Source organism: Pinus tabuliformis, chromosome 1_2 (genome assembly GCF_031772625.1).
Source record: "Pinus tabuliformis cultivar Carrire ecotype Pingquan chromosome 1_2, CPIR1, whole genome shotgun sequence".
Lineage (NCBI taxonomy): Eukaryota > Viridiplantae > Streptophyta > Pinopsida > Pinales > Pinaceae > Pinus > Pinus tabuliformis.
In genome coordinates this window covers 378,390,390-378,409,753 of record NC_142298.1, presented here as the reverse complement: position 1 = coordinate 378,409,753, position 19,364 = coordinate 378,390,390, and positions in this window count along the sequence as shown.

Sequence of the window (19,364 nt, the reverse complement as noted above, 5' to 3'; positions counted from 1 at the left end):
GGTCATTCTAAATAATTATCTCTTTAAACTAGGCCTCAAAAAATATAATTCTTTTATTTGAATATTTTCTGCTTCAAAATTAATATGAGTGAACCAACTATCCATGGGTCTTATTGGATCTTGTTCTGATTTATTGATTTAATGATATATAAGATATATCATTATACTATTGATGAGTCATCTTATACGGTGACTTTATCCAATTTTCTCTTATTGACGAAGATGGTATATATATATATATTGGATATATTGACATCATACCGTTACGTTTTTTCCTTTTTGCCTTTCATTTGATATTTCTGTGTTACGTGTTTGTGTCATAATAAATTTGAGTGAGCAGTAAGGGGTGAATGCAACTATTCTAAAGGTTGTCTCCTGCTCATCATGTCTGCAACGCTTTTCATGGTGGGTTTCTACTTTGACAGTGATTTTCTTTGCAGATTGTTCTTCAGAAACCATTTTGATGCTTCTTTTCTATAAAAGTGGACATACTTTGTAAGTCAAAACACCAAAACCATAATGAAATTTGTTCCTTCATACTTTGGTATAATTGTAATAAAATCCATTATGGCCTCTTCCCAACACTCACTTGGTATGGACAATGGTTCTAGTAGACTTGGTTTCTTGATTATTCCTCTTTTGTATTCGAGCTACATTCCTACCATAAATATCCACTCATTTCCAAAGTTTTGAGAAAAAATATTACATAATGCATTTTGGATTGACTAATAACATATAATTAGTATAATTTTTTATCTCTACATTTATTTTACAAAGTACTTTGATACTTCTTTATACTCTACTTTAATTTCCTTGCACAGGGCCTTGTGTTATTGCTTAGGATGTCATTTAATTTAACTGAATTTATGATAAAGGTATAAATTTTGCCTTTAGTTCTTCAATACTAATTTGTTTTAGTGAGATTGTAAATTTTAGTTAAATTATTTATAGTATAGTATCATTTATAAAATATGTTCTTCTTTAACCATATAAGTTTAAATTTAGAACATTGATAATGCATATTGCTTATAATCATTCTCACTGTTAATATCTATAATTTGGCTTAACACTTATCATTTTCTTGCAGATTGACACACGGTTCGCTCCCTTATGCAGAGCCTAACCCCACGGTTTACAGAGAACAAAAACAATCATTGTAATTTTTCTTTTGTGGGTGACTGGAAACCTTTAGTGAATTGCCTTCACCTCTGCAATTTTTTTCTTGATAGTTCATATTGTTTTAATAATCAGTATTAGTAGGGAAATTACTTAACCATTACTTTAAAATTTTTACATTTCACACATAGCTTAATTAAGGGGAAAAGTAAGTGGCCATAATCCACACATTTTTTCAATTTGTTTTGCTATTTTACCCAAGTCACATAGCTTAATTAGCAAAGGAGTAAGTGGCCGATAATCCACTCATAATTTTTACTAACCAAAGCATTTTTACTTCATTAGCATTGGGACTAGGAACTGGTGTTATTAAGAAAGGGAGTAGCCCCTGCTTCCCTTGCGTCTTTTAGACGATCCTGGGCTTGCATATGAAATCTTTCTCAAAGCACTCAGTTTTCCATCTCCCTTTTTAGGCTCACATAGTGTAATAAGAAGTAAGTGGTCCATCAACCACACATTATTTTATTTGCAGGTAAGGAACAAACATAATTTAGTGTAAGTAGACGAATTTGAAAAGGATCATTGCATATCCACATGACTACAAACTTTGTATGTTCACTCTGTCACTTACACATACATTTCATTACACACACTAAGCTACTCTAAACTTTGAACAAAGGGAATTAAGTGAAAACGTTTTGTACTTAGTTTATTTAAGCTTAATTTTTCACACCATAAGTGAAGGAAGACACCTAAAAGCAATCATAACTTGAACAAACTAAATTTCCCCACATGGGCCACAAAATAATTTATAGTTTAGGCTAGGACTGTTGGGGTAGGCATCCAATAAGCCGCCATGGTGATGTTACATTTTGAAATGTATAAGTTGTCTTTTAGGGTGAATCAGTCCACGGAAAAGACAACCCAGGCAGCACATAGACCCGATTCAGAGGGGGTTCGGCTTAGGCTCAGTGCATGCGGTACTATATGGGGCTACCCAACCTGTATAGTGCTCGGTACTGATAGCCCATTACCAAGAAGCTAAAGATTCGACTGCCTCCGTGAGACGAAGGTATCCTATTGGCCAAATTTTAGGGCATCTTTCCCTATAGGTGGAGGCATGGGAAGAACTAAAGCCTTATTCAATACCTTGGTTGATTCTTTTCGCTGCTGGAAGCGTCACCAGTTCTTTCGGGACGTAGCCCCAATACCCATCATTTTTTGGATGTTGGAAGCGTCACCAGTTCTTTTGGGACGTAGCCCCAATACCCATCATTTTTTGGCTGCTGGAAGCATCACCAGTTCTTTCGAGACGTAGCCCCAGTACCCATCATAAAAGATATCTCCGCAAGGCCCAATGACTTGTAGAGTGGAAAGGATGAATAGGTCTTCATAGGACCTTTTATCATACGCAAAACAAACTAAAATATTTTCCTTGTTTGATTGATCACATAGCTTAACTTAAAGGGAAAGTAACACTTTATTTTTCATTTTGCTTTATGTATGTAATTTCTTTTTATACACATTCCTATCCTCACCACAAAAGTGACACACATTCCATTTTAAGAATACATAAACACTTCACTTTTTCATATTAAGAATAACAAGACAATGCTACACAAAACATTCCAATTCTTGTTTCACCTGAATATACATTAAAATAAATTCTACAAATAAAAATTGAAATGAAACATTTTTTTAACTGATTTAAAATGAATTATTGGATAATTTGTTATTTATTTTGATATTTTTTGGGTAGAAAAATTGGAGGAATTATCTTTTGTGACATATTTATGTCTTAATTTTGAGATTTAGAATTTAAAGCCCTCTAAAGTTATTTTGGGATATGAAATGAGTGAAAAATTTGTGAGCATAGCTCTCTGCCTCTTGATGTCGTTTTACACACCAATTCTAGCTTTCAACCAATGTGAAAATCACCTTAATCAAATTTCATATGCAGAAGCTATGCCTCCCACAAGTTCAGCTAACTTGTTCACATGGTGTTACCAAGTGGATGCTGCATCAACGCCATTACTTAGATATGTGGAGTTAGTCACGTGTGGACATTCAAGAAGATCCTAAAAGGTCCAAAACCTTAACACTAATAATGGCTTGAAAAATGTGAAAACCCTAAACCTTAAATAGTTTCCAAGCTATGTTAAACACTACGTCACTAGGAAGAGAAGGGGTTCCATCTTTTAAGGATTGTATTAAAACATAGTTGAGCACAACATCTAGGAGTGGGATCTGAGATCAAAACAAAGGAGAAAGATAACTTGCAACAACCATATAGACAACAATGTCATAGGCAACTCGATAGTCAATACCCCTTTCTTTGTATTTGTATTTCCATAATTAAATAAAAAAGAGTAGAGTATAAGCCTCACCTTCTAATTAGGTTTTCTCTGATATGATATTCCCTGAGTTATATCTTGTATTAAATTATATGATTTTGATATTCATTTACATTTTTTTCTTTTATGGGTTTCAATATTTATATGTATTTAACACTAACGAAGTGTTGAGACATGTGAAAACCCTAATCTGAAATCATTATCAAGCTATGTTAAACACTAGGTCACTAGAAAGAGGGGGTTCCATCTTTCTAGCATTGTATTGTCTCGTGGTAGAGTAGAGCATTTAAGAGTTAGATTTAAGAGCATAACATAAGAACCATTTAGAATTCAATGTAAAAAAAAACTCTGTGATAAATACTCGTTTTTTTGTATGTATAGTTTCATAATTAAATAAAAGATAATAGAATATAAGTCTGCTTTTTAATTAGATTTCTCTGATATCATATTTTCTAAATTACATCTTTTATGAAATCATATAACTAATATTTCCATTTACTTATTTTTTATTTAAATTATTTTTAAATATTTGAATAATAAAATAATAAACAAAATTAAAATTCAAAAAATAAAATAAATAATAAAAATTCAAAAATGACAATGTAGGCTATAATAAATTATTTTCGGGTGAATATCTACAATATTTTATATATTGTTTCACAATAACTTAAACTTAATATTACTTTTTGAACAATTCATTCTCAACTTTCAATACCATGACATCTCATGGTGAAGACCTCGCCAAACTACTTATGTAAAAACAAGGGGTATTATTAGACTCGAGAAGCCTCAACCTACGCTTTTACACTTAAAAGTTACCTTTCTCAATGACTCATTATCATCTTTAACCACATACCTTGAGATCTGGTAAAGGACTCTCCATAATCTACTTAATTAAAAAAGAGGGGTGTTATTAGGCTTAATAAGCCTCTAACTTATGCTTCTAATAAAGCAAAGATGCGGGGTGCATCAGCTTATGTTAAGTTGGTTCATTGTTTAATATTAAGTATGTAAGCTAGGGTGAGCAATGATATTATGGGGACGACTAACTTAAATATTTTTTTTTTGTTGAAGCAAGAGTCGTACCTTCTATTCATTAGAAATAAAGAAACAAGTTACATATAATACAACTACCCAAAGAGACCTGAGGGACATAGAGTCAACTATCCACTCAAGGCTTGGGTACAAAGCCAAAAGCTTAACATCTGGGCCACGGGCCCACAAACTTAACTGCGAGACCTTCAAAATACAAACAAAAGCCTAAACCGCCCGATCTGTTTGCAAAGATCTAACGGATGAGACGCAAATCAGAGCCAAAAAAGGCATATTCTTAGATTCCAAAAACGGACCCAATGAAGAAATAGAAACCATACTAAACGGATTTCGAGTCTGAATGGTGGAATAAACTTCGCGCATGTGAATCTCCCGAAATCCACCGATTCCAACCTCAAGGCTCAACATGCATGGAAGATAACAGTGAATCCAGACCCGAATTCAAAATAACCCAAAATTGCCACCCGCCCCCGGTAGCCCGCGAGATCTCCCGCAACTCAGTCCCCGGGAGAGTCCCTTTGATCTGAGCCATCCATTCCGGTGTCTAAACCAATGGCCTCGGATGATATCGCACAACAAAAATGATCAAAGTTTAACGGGCCGCCCCTCCAAGCTGCACGAACAATCTTGACCGTTGATCCACACAAAGAGATCCAACGATAGAGCATAATATCGCACTGAACAAGCTGACCAGACATTAGTGTGCGATGGAGGGCGATTTTCCAAACCCTCTCTCTACCACGTGTAGGATGTTAGATGGGATCGCTACAAAATCGCTAAAACCATTTCCCACTTAAGAGCGGTGCGAACATCCAAAAATCGCCAAGGAAGCGGTTTTACTCTCCGAGGCCCAAAAATGTAAAGATTCCGGTTGCCCGTAAAACAAGGATTCTTTCCATGCCTGCTCAACTTTCTTGCCTAAACCTGGATCCCAGAAAAGAAGAGAGGCTCTCCATTAATTAAGGAACTATGGTATCTGCTGCACTCACCTCAATGAACAGTGATGTTCATCTCAGTGACTCCGGGTATTTTAGCGGCCAGCCTATGATTTCCATAGAAACAATTGTTGTATTTTATTGAGTTCTTCTTGTGGTAACAAATCTGCTCCTCCCGTGGTTCCTTGTATCAAAAACCCTTCGAGATCTAGGTTTTCTTTATCAAAAATTTCTTGTAGTTCATGATCCTCCAGGTCCATCTCATTTTGGGTTATTTCCTGATCCATATCCAATTCTACATCACTCATTATGGCTTCCTTCTGATAATCAATGTCCTGTGTGTTTTCCCAGTTTTCTTCAGATTCGTTGTCTGCAGGACTTCCTTCCATTACTTGATCTTCTTTTGAGATCTCTTCATCTTCCTCAAGCACTTGGAATTTGTTCTGACTGATTTTTTGACCTTCATCTTGATGTTGTTTTGGTCCTCTTTTGTCGCCCTTTCCACAATTCACCACTTTCTTAAAGCTGTCTGTTTCCTTCATTGTGTTATTTTTGCTCTTGCTTACTACTTTACTGAGCGGACAATCTATGAAAAGGTGTCCATGTTCATGACATCTGCGACATCTGAACAAAATGTGCTCATAATCTACTGTTTGCACCCACTCTTCATCAAAAACTTCCAAGATCACCTCATCCGGTAGAGCTCCTGATAAATCCATTTCCACACATATTCTGGCAAAGGAAGTATATTTTTCTTTTCTTGTGGCTTCAAAAGCTTTAACAAAATGACCTAATTTATTGCCGATAGCGGCTAACGATTCATTTTGCCAGTAATCAAGAGGTAGAGAATAGAGCCTTACCCAGACCGGTACTGAAGTAAAAGTTTCATGTTCTGGAACAAAATTCATCATCCATGGCCGCATGTAGAGTCTAGCTGCTACATAGAAGTAAGGTCCTCCTTCAAAAACTTTGTCCTTGTCTTCAATATTCGTGAATACCACAGTAAAAAATCCCTTTGACCCAAGGTGTAGGTCAATGCTCCCTTTAGGTTTCCAGTGGTATCTGATCCACGACTGTAAAGCTTTTTCAGTGGGCCATAAACCCATGAATTTGCAGATGATGGCATACATCTTCATGTGATCCCTGTGCGCCTGCAGAGCCGGATCATTTAAAATAACTCTGGGTGTGATCTCTGCTTTGGGTTTGTAGGGTCCCTTTTGTTTTTTGTCTTTAGTTCCCTGTTTTTTGTCTTCTACCTCCTCGTCTTTTGGGCCATTATTTTCCTTATTTGTGGCTTCTCCTATCTCCTCTTCCATGTTTCTTGTCCCTTCCTCCACAGTACCTCTGGCCTTTTCCAGAGGTTTCTTGCCTCTACTGGCTACGACCTCCTTATAGGAGGGAGTGGAGCTCCCTCCTCTGCGGCCCTCCATGTCGATCACTGGTTAACTTCTTGGATGCTTTAAGGGGGAATAATTCTTTGATCAATATATATGCAAATCAATGCCACCCTTTATTCTTCAAGGATGACGATTATAGGCTTTGGCTTTTTAGCTAGAGGAACTATATTGCAAAATGAGGTGTGGTTTGGTGAGTGTTGTCTTTTTGAGCTAGTTGATCCTATTCTATCCTAGTTGAGTCCCTATCCTATTCTATAACATTACTAAGTCACCACCACCGTGTATTTTTTTTCTCAAAGAAGATTTAATAGAGGGGATTTCCTCTTGTCTTAATTCACAAATCTTTTTAGTGGTTTTACTTTTAATATTGGGGGGTTTGTTGGGAGAGGTTTTATGTCTCTCCCTTTAATCCCTATTTGAAGGGACCCATTAGTGCACCATCTTATGTGTCATTGTTAGGTTGTTCCCTTTGACCCTTTCCAACTCAGTGACTCACAAGTCGCCCCTCGACAATAACATGGTGGCACCACCTCCAGAAAGAATTCATATGTCATACATGGTTAGTCTAAATTTGTCAGAGATATTTAAGCTTATTAATGACCCAATATCTTATGATCTTACTTATCGTACAATGTCATCTAAGATACCCTCAATATTACTTAATCCCAAAGTGGTTTAAGTGAAAAGTATAAAATATTTACTTAAAAATGAAACTTCCATGCTTATATGCTATGCATTGATCAAGACCGTAATATTTACTCAAACTAAACTATTTTCAATGCAATTTGTATAGGTATTTTAAGAATGACTAAGTGGGAGAGGATTAACGAGTTGGAAGTTGGAGTCCCAGAAGATATGATACAATTTTCAGCAGAAGACTTAACATTGAAAGAGATTGATGGGGACCAAGTTGTAGTTATTCCATATTGTAGACTTGATGATTTCATAAGTGGAGAGGAATCAAATGAAAGTGCACCCACTCAATTTCTTCTTAAGAGTCATCGAAGTAAAAAAATAGAGGATATCAAACACACCAATTACTCAACATATATGGAGTACGATGTGTGAGTCTCTATATGCTTTTTCAAGATACGTATAATTTTTTCAATATGCATAAATATTATATCTAATTTGTAGTAATTTTTTTACGTACAATTATTGGTGTTCATATGGTCCACAGTCAAAAAGGAGAATTAGGAGTGCATCATGAGATCCAAAGACAAACCACAATCGACATGAAAGTATTAAAGTTGGTTGCCAATGTCACTTCTTTGTGCGACGACTTCAAATGAGACCAGATGATGCTGTAATAATATATATTGCATGTAGGCATATTGATAAATCCAATGTTATTTGGGACAGATGCAATCGGTAGGTCCATGAGATTCAATTATGCACCACATTTAACAAGGGATATGCGATCTAGTGTCCAACATTTCATTAAAAGAGGTTTTAATGTTACAATGATATGGGACAAGTTCATCTCTGATGTGAAGGATGGATCTGGTGAGTTATACACAGGGATACCTCGAGATACATACATGACAAGAAAAGATATAAGTAACATTTACAATGATACCATAAGGCTAGAGTATGTTAAAGATCAAAGTGATCCAAAGAGTGTAGAATGCTGGTATAAGGAACACCCAGAGAGTTTTTTCTTCTACCAAAAACAAGATCTTGTTGAAAATATCCCTTTTATCATAGGCATACAAACAAAGTGGATGTGTTCAATGATGCTGAAATACTCTCACAATAATATTATCTCAATGGATTCAACCTTTAGTACAAATAAGTACGGGGTGAGTACATATTTATCCTAAATCTGATTCATTTATTTAACCTCATATTAATGCATGTATCTTATATAAATATAATTATGCACATTTTTTGTAATGCAGTATCAACTTTACACCTTAATGGTTTTCGACGAACATCACAATGGGGTTCCAGTAGCTTGGGTGATATCATCACACAATACTATAGCTGATCTTTCTAAATGGATGTTGGCCTTATTTGCAATTGGAAACAAAGAGCGACTAGATTGGCATGTTCTTGCCTTCATCACAGATGATGTTATTGCCAAAATTGAAGCGTTGAGGTGATGTGTTTATTATTTTTATAAGAGGCATAAAAAATATTGTTAATGTATAATCTCTCTAAAAATTATGTTATTGCAGGTCTTCAATCAAGTGTAAAGTATTATTATGTGTGTGGCATGTTCGTCGTGCATGGTTGAAGAATGCTGGCAAGGTCCAAGGAAGGGAAAACCAAATACGCATTTTTCGTGGTTTAGGAGAAATCATGCACATGTGTAAAGATGATGAATCTGTGAAAAATAAAGTTGAAAGCTTATTTGAAGAATTCAGTGAACAAAAAAGCTTTTTGGAATATTTTAGAAATACTTGGTTAGCCAACAACAAAATATGTAAGCTTCTTATTGGTGGTTTCAATGACTCTATTTTTCATGTCATATGTATACTTATTAACATATAACTAACAAATTTCTTTCTACAAATATGTGGGCAAAAGCATACAGAAATTTTCCACATTCAAATCAAGATACGAACAATGCCATTGAATCTTACCATCTGTATATCAAGGAAAGGTACCTATGTGAGAAGAACAATGCATGCCATAGAAGGGTTGATTGGTTAATCTATGTTTTGTTGACAAAGGTTGTATTATATTACAATCATATGCACCGTTTAAAATAAGTTGGTTTTGTACGACCCAGAAAAATACAAGAACATTTGAATTCATCCAAGTGTAGAGCTAAGAAAATCCCAAATGAAGATTGTGTGCCTAATGAAAAGAGTAATGATTATTGGGTTCGTAGCCAAAATAAGGATACTCGTGACATTTGGTACAATGTCATATATAAGGGTTCTAATCTACACTTCTGCAATTGCAATTGGGCCCTGAATGGAAATATCTGTAAACATGTATTGAAAGTTGAGATGTTAGTGAGTAACACTATTTTGGGTGAAAATGTAGCACCTGGTGTCACTGATCCCACTACAGAAAGGCCTAGAATTTTATTTGATTTGAATGAAACACCTATATTGGGCCCAGAAATCCAAACAGAGCTTTCACCATGCTTTGATTCTCCTCCCAATCTGAATTATCATAATGAAACAAGCATTGATAATTTAGAGAATTTCTCATATAATGTTGAATCAACCAATGTACGACACCATCGTGCATTCTCTGAAGATGATGAGATGAAACGTGTTAACTCATCAAGTCATGAAAAATTAAGATCCATAATACCTACAAATTTGGAATAGGCATATGCATTGAACAACTTGGTAGACAAAGCATGTCAAGAATACAACAAAATGTTTTTCAATATTATAACTCCATCCAATATCACTACCAAGAGAAAACATAGTTTCTTGAGTCCAGTAAATAAAAAGAGGCGATGTGGTTGCAAGTCAAAATTAGGGACATATAAACTACAATTTGAAAGGGTTGGACAAGTTCATGCAAGGAAAAAAAGAATGGATGAACAATTGGAGTCATCTTCTCAAAAACAAAGAAATATGGACCACGCGCCTGAGATAATGCAAGATTATATTATACCCAATATTGGTATGGAAATTTCATGCTATGCATTGTTTTACGTTAAATGCGATATATTATCATGTTCAACACATTTTCATAACTATATGAATTATTTTTATTGTTACAGCTGAAGGACCCACATCTCACAACATTCCAAATTGTCGAATTCGTTTATTTGATGAACATGCTATTGAAAAAAGATCTAGCATTGGGAACATTGCTTCATCCATTAACATCCCAATATCCTCCCCAAGGGTGCTCCCCCTTATTGTCGAACCAATTAGGATGTATCATCGCCCACACCCACCACCTTTTTCCTTCATAAATTCTTCCATGCCTATAACCACCTTTGTAATACCTTCCCAATCTTCACCCGTACCCTCAGTCATCCACCATTCTCATTTTTCAATCCTCCACCCTTAACATTCGAATTCCCCCCTAGGTTAATCTCCCGGCTTACAATGATTCCCACTATCGGACCACTGGTGGGGGTGTATCGTCACCCACACCCATTACCTTTTCCCTATTTCACATCCACCATGCCTTTATCAAGCACCCCTGAACCATGCCTATATTTGTCACCAAGTGCTCCACCATCTCCCCAGGAAGGGCTGTCTTCTCCATTGCCTAAGATCCTCACGGTGAGATTGAGTATTTGATCAAAATATCATCATGAATTAATGAAATTGATTATATGCCTTTCAATTTTTACAACTAATTGATTATTGTAATCTTTGCAGAGATATCAATTTGGTAATCCACCTGGGAGTGCCAAGAGGGACAAGGGTGACTTATAGACCCATACTTTAGATCGAGCATGATGTTGTTTTTCCATTATGTCATTTATGGGCATGAGATTCCATTATCTATGTTGGAAATGAAGTTCTATTTTGAAAAAAAAAAACATGTATAGTTGGACATATTTTGAATAAAAATACATAAATTTAGACTTGTGTTTATGACAACATCTTCATTGAATTTTAAATCATTATGTGGATGCGATGTTATATTCTATCAATGTTACATTACTTTTGATGAATGTAGTTGTAATGGATTTTGCTTTTATTATTTACAAATTATCAAGTTTACAAGTTAAGTTACCTTTATATTTATATCTTATTTCCGTATATGCGCAATTTTTGTATATGGAAGTTGCGCATATATGGTAGATGCACATACATAAAATACGTGCATACACGGAAGATATGCACGTATAAGAAATTTACGCATATACGGAAGATATGCGAATATATGGAAGTTGCGCATATACGGTAGATGCACATATACAAAAGATGCTCATATACGAAAGATATGCGATATATTACGTATATGCGTAATTTCCATATATGGAATTTGTGCATATACGAAAGCTATGTATATAGGGAAGATATGCGCATGTCTTCCCTATATACACAATATCCGTATATGCGCAATTTCTGTATATGGAATTTGCACATATACGATGCAGATATATAAACGACATGCATATACAGAAGATATACACATATAAGAAAGTTAGGGATATATGGGAGATATGCGTATATCTTCCGTATATGCACAATTTCCGTATATGTACAATTTCTATATATGGAAATTGCGCATATACGGAAATTGTGCATATACAGAAGATATACATAAGTTTCTTATATGTATACATTTCCGTATACGTGCAATTTTTGTATATAGAAGTTGCGCATATACTATAGATTCACATATATAAAAGACATGCATATACGGAAGATATGCAAATATACGGAAGTTGCGCATATTTTCCTTATATGCAAAATTTCCATATATGAAAATTTTCCATATATGGAAGTTGTACGTGTACAATACATGCACGTACATAAAAGATGTACATATATGGAAGATATGCATATACAAGAAAGTTACGCATATATGGAAGATATGCACATGTCTTTTGTATATGCACAATTTCCGTATATGCGCAATTTTTGTATATGGAAGTTGCGCATATACAGTAGATTCACATACATAAAATACGTGCATACACGGAAGATATGCACATATAAGAAATTTACGCATATACGGAAGATATGCCAATATACGGAAGTTGTGCATATACGATAGATGCACATATATAAAAGATGCCCATATACGAAAGATATGGGCATATATTGCGTATATGCGTAATTTCCGTATATAGAATTTGCGCATATACGAAAGCTATGTATATACGAAAGATATGTGCATGTCTTCTGTATATGCACAATACCTGTATATGCACAATCTTTGTATATGGAATTTGCGCATATACGATGCAGATACATAAACGACGTGCATATACGGAAGATATGCACATATAAGAAAGTTAGGGATATACGGGAGATATGCGCATATCTTACGTATATGCACAATTTCTGTATATGCGCAATTTCTGCATATGGAAATTGCGTATATACGGAAATTGTGCATATACGGAAGATATGTGCATATCTTCCATACATACATAACTTTCTTATATGTGCACATTTCCGTATACGTGCAATTTTTGTATATGGAAGTTGCGCATATACTATAGATTCACATATATAAAATACATGCATATACAGAAGATATGCGAATATACGGAAGCTGCGCTTATCTTCCGTATATGCACAACTTTCATATATGAAAAATTTCCATATATGGAAGTTGCACGTGTACGGTAAATGCACGTACATAAAAGATGTACATATATGGAAGATATACATATACAAGAAAGTTACGCATATACGGAAGATATGCGCATGTCTTCCGTATATGCACAATTTCCGTATATATGCAATTTTTGTATACGGAAGTTGTGCATACATAAAAGATGTTCATACATGAAAGATATGCACATATAAGAATTTACGCATATATGGAAGATATGGCGAATATACAGAAGATGCACATATACAAAATATATGCACATATATTGCGTATATGCAGAATTTCCGTATATGGAATTTGCATATATACGAAAACTATGTATATACGGAAGATATGCACATGTCTTTTGTATATGCACAATATCCATATATGCGCAATTTCTGTATATGAAATTTGCGCATATACGATGCAAATACATAAACGACGTGCATATACGGAAGATATGCACCTATAAGAAAGTTCATAACTCATATAGAGACTACAAAGAGGCATTCACACTATAATTATACTAACTTTTCTTACAAACAATCATGATTCAAAACAAATCTTGAGTATAACATGATCTCACCACTCAATGGACAAACCATAACATGTAGAATTACATACACATATACATACCAAAGCAATCCATGTTTATATCAATTAGCCAAGACTCCATTCAAGGGATGTTGTAGCATACTTAAAGAATGCAGTTTGTGTGAAATAAGGCAATTTATGAATGTAGTTAAAAAAACACTCATATACACCTTCATAAATTCTTTCCAGGCAACTTCTCATTACCAATGAAACATTATACCCAACCATGCATGCATACTTCCCTAATAAAGCATGAATGTATACAAAGTAATAGTATGAAAATTGAGAGACTTACCTATATGCAAGTTTGTACAATCCAACTAATTGAAGGTGAGATATTTTCCACCCATAGACATAGTTGTACCTTATCTCTTCATATCTGACTACCCCTAGCTTGACCATAAAACCATACGAGTGAACTTTGGGCAATACTAAGGAATTTCTAGGCACTTTATAGTCTCTCACAAGTATGTTTTTGTAGGAAAATCTCGTTTTTGAGTTCATAGGACTTGTACGCATTTATTTGAGCACCTCCTTGTTAGCTCTACACATAATAAGAGCAAGCTCTCTTCCCTGCTACACAATCCCTCAAGAATCCTCCTTCAATGTTTTCTCATGTGCACCTAGCAATGTTCATAGCACAATTCAAACCTTCAATAATTTGCAGAGAATTTTCCCAAGCAAATAGGGGTTGAACTAGGCAATTTCTTGGATGAATTTCACATAGGATTCCATTGGGTATCTAAATTGGTTGTCCTTCTTGTATTTACAAAATTATGTACCCAAAGTCTCTCTCCTCTTGCCCTCTCCCCATGCACACATGCTATTTTTTTTTCAAATTTGGGTCTTCCAAGTGTTTCAAAAATGGTACTTTTCCCCCATTCCCATTACTAGTTTCTTCCAAAATATTGAGTCATAGTCTTTAATATGCACCTTTCTAAGTATGTCACATATTGCATGAGAAAGTGCTTTTTGTTTTTTACCTCCTATTTCTACACACTCACATAACCATTCATCCTACGATTTCTTGATTGTTCCCATCTTACATTTTCATATATCAACCCATGTGAGTTACTTCTTCTAACCAAGAGAAAATCCTTGTCAGTTGGTGTTGACTAGGTGAAATACACTGCTTACAGTCTAAGGGGATCTCTCTGGTATGATGTCCTAATTAGACTTCACACTATTTGGGACTAATGGGACTTTAGTCCCAAACAGTATGAAGTCTAATTGGGACATCATACTCGAAAAATATGATGTCCCAATTAGATTTCACACTATTTGGGACTAGAGTCCCCTTCGGAATGGGATGGTGTAATGTCTAATTGGAACATCATACTAAAAAAATATGATGTCCTAATTGGACTTCACATTGTTTGGGACTAGAATCCCATCCAAAATGAAACGGTGTAAGTCTAATTGGGACATCATACCGGAAAGATGCCCTTACACTGTAAGCCGTGCATTTTTCCAAGTCAACATTGGCTATTCTTACCTAGAAAGGAAGAAACATGTTAAAAATAATATTAATAAGATAAAAAGAATGAGATGATCTCATACCGGGAAGATGCCCTTACACTGTAAGCCGTGCATTTTTCGAAGTCAACATTTGACTATTCTTATTTAGAAAAGAAGAAACATGTTTTAAAAGTAAAAGCATTTAATGTGTCTCATTATATGGCAAAAGCAAAAAAGTACTCAAATGAAAAAAGAAAAAAAAATGAATATAAAAATATCAATTAAATAAGTTGAGTTTCATACTTGTTAATTATAAAAAATAAATGCTAAATTTGTAACAAAGCTAACTGACAATAAATTTTGGTAAAAGCTACAGTGAACCTATTTAATGGGTTCAGAAAATATAAATAAAGTTATAAAAAGTAAATACTATATTTGTAAATAAGTCATATAGTAAATATTGGTAACAACTATGGTTAATCACTCACAAAATATAAATAACTTTTTTAAATATGCAGGGTTAAATATGTAAAGTTAAATGAAATGCTAAAACTTTTAAAAACATATATAAAAATAGAATTATAATTGCTAAACAAATAATTTTATATATTATATTTTGAATAATATAAAATATGTTATTATAATCATAATTAAAAATTTTATTATAAAAAATTCAAAATATATTTTAAAAATTTTCAAAAAATAATTTTAACATTTGTTATATGTTATTTTCAAATTTCTATTAAAAAAGTTGATTTTATAAACTTGAAAGGGTAGTTTCTTGTGTCGCGCTTTTATATATACAAAAAGATTATCATTTTTTTCTAGTATTTTAATAATAATTAAAAAAATATGCTTACTTTTTATTTTTAAATTTGCTTAGCAATCTTTAGAAGGTTTACAACACATTTCTTTAAGAAATTGGAATTAAAAAACATAATCCAATAGAGAAATGGGGGGTCGCAATTTTGTCACTACTTAAAAATTTATGTAAAATACTAATGAATATCTTTAAAAAAAAATGAATAAATTAGATGAAAAATATATATTAAATTTTAGAAAAAATATGACATGAAATTGAATTTAAATTGACATGTTTTGTCTTCTTTTACCACCACCTAATTCTTGATGATTTTGTAAATTTAAGAGTAAACATTTCAACTCCATTTATTTTTATAAAACTTCTTTGCCACAAAAAGGGAAAAAGTGATACACATTAACATGCTAAAATAAAAAAATTGAGATGATCTTATACCTTCTAGTAGAAGAGATGTTTTAAAAAATATTTACTAATTTTAATGATCACTTGCTTAAAAAAATCATCATAAATCTATTTTAATCATGAATGATTTATGAAATCACATAATTTTTAAAATGATTAATCATGAATGATTTATGAAATCACATAATTTTTAAAATGATAATGATTAAATGTTGATTTATGGTTAATCTCCACTAATAATAAAAGTTAGTAAAATATTGGAAAAAATAAATAAAAAAACTAATTTATAAATACTCTTAAAAAAATGAAGTGTATGATAAATAAGGAAAATAGTGTTTTTAGGGTAAGAAAAAAGTATTATTTTTTAAATGTAAAAATGAAGTGTATAATAAAAGAGGAAAATAGTGTTTTTGGGTAAAAAACAAGTATTATTTTTTAAATGTTAAAAATTGGGAGATAAATATATCCCAATTAATGTTAAATTAAAAAAAAATGCTTGACCACACTTTAATAAAGTATTAAGATAATATATTCTAAATGGAGATCACTCTTTAATAAATATGGTATCTCCCAAGCTGGGTGCAAAACCCCTTGAGAGAAGCCTATGAATTTGTACTTCTGAAATAGTTCGAACTAAAGCTAAAACCAAGATTCTCCACAACAACTCTACATCTATTAAACACCACCCACCTAAATAAAAAGCCTCACATAGAAAGGCATGTCAAACCTGAAAGGAAAAAGTATGGGAGTAAGCCCACTCCATGTATTAAACAATATATTTTTCTATTATGTGGTGTGAACCCAACACACGAAGTTTGAAATCCTTCCAACCAGAGTCGGACACCTCGCTCCTCCTGGGAATCATAAAGATCTAATTCAAACCCAAAATCAAGAGACATGCTTGGGTATTTCTCGGCAATTGACTAAGAGGAATCCCCACGAGGGTTGCTTGAGGGTCGTTTTCCTTAATACTTTTGTGCACCCAAAGTTTGAATAACTATTCAGGGCAATGAGAGGATTGATTCATAGCTGGCCATGGAGAATAGTAAGTGTGACTGGGAATTACCTGAAACAACGATTAAATGTGGTATGGTACTGCACTTTAAAGCATGACAAGGATGTATTTTAGGAGTTACTAGTGAGCCCTAGTAAGCCCTAAGCCCAGATGATAGTTCATTTTATTTATAACACTTTTGAAAAAAAAAACAATTATTTTTATATATAAAGTTTACATTCAAATAAATAAAAAAATGGATACATTTTTATCTTTATAATCATAATTATAAGGAAATTTCATAATCTAAAGATAAAAATATTTTTCAAGTATTAACATAAAAATTTAATTGAACAATTACTAACACTTTTTATGTAAAGTAATGCATTCAAGAAATATATGCATCTTTAAATACATGAATTGTATATAATATTTCGTAAATAAAAGTCATATCTTTTTGCATTTTTTATCACTAGCTCTTCAATGAATCAAATTCTATCTTGAATATCATAGATTTCTACCCATCCATAGTGCATAGAAATACCAACAAAAATGTGACTAAACTATATATAATATTCCAAAGATTGATAACCTTTTAAATAACATTTGTTATAAAACAAATTTTACTTAACCCAAGATCAAATTTAGCAAGATTTTGTTAAAACTTTTGATTTTAAGAAATGATAAAGATATATGCCTAGTTGGAGGGAGCACATGTAATATTCCACAAACAAAAACTCATACTTTATTTATCTAAATAAAATGAGTTCTCATTAAACAAAATGTATCTTTCGTGTTTTAGGTGCCAAAAACATTGGTATTCAAAACATTTAAAACAAAATAAAAGAAAGTTAATATAGCCCCTTTATAAGCAAAACAATGGCTAAAGTTCTATTATTGTAGCCTAAGTCATTTAAACTTGTTCGAATGTTTAGCCTTCAAAGTAGCAAACCTAGTGGGTTTAGTGAGAGCAATGCTAGTTGAGCATATATGCTCTATGTATTGTTTGCGTGACTTGAACCCACGTGCTTTGAAGTCCTTTGGCGTGGTTTTAGTCCTTTTAACCATAGCATCAACATTTATCTTTTTTGTCTTCTGTGGAAATTAAAACATTATCAATAAATATCAAAATCCACATAGATATAATGAAAATATGTGGACCATGTAACGAATATGAAAAGACAATGCATTGACTAGCTATCAATAAATATGAAAATCTATATAGATATAATGAAAATATGGGGAACATGTAATGAATATGAAAAGAAAATGCATTAACTAGTCATAAAAAATGTGTCAATGTTATTATGAGCTAAGATATATAGTATATAACTTACCTCTCTTAATTTATCTTGAAGTCTAGGTGAATGTCGCAATGGTTGAGGAGAATGTGATTTTTGCTGAGTATCATGTCCACCATCATACATGTGCAAAGGTGTTTTAGGAGATGTATATTCATTACTCTGAACATTAGATTATACATAGATATAAGTATGTGACTCAAATAGAATTAAATGTAAAAATATGATAAAATTATAAGAGTATAAATAAATATAATCTTACCTTGCATTGTGACATTGGATGTGAAGATGGTTGTAGCATTTGAACCATTTCATTTCCATTCTTCTTAAGGCTTCGACAATCTTCAGGGGTTTTCATTGATTGTAATGGTTCCAAAGGGAACACCTGCACCATAAATAAGAAATAACACACACACACACACACACATAATCAAAACAAATCAAGGATAACGATATAGAATATAGAACATCCATTTCTCATCCCATCATTATGGTAAAACATAACAATTTATATATTAATGTTTTTTGTGGAATAGGTTATATGGATTAAAAACTTACTGGCCCAATAACCCCTTGAAAACCTTGAAATCTAGGCGAGCGTCGTAATAGTTGGTAGCTTGAATTTAGGGAATTTTGTTGATTAGGCTATGCATATCAATAAAAATGAAAAAATAGTATACAATTATAATAAATATAAATATTATTTAATGTTAAAATGTTTAAAAAATTAATA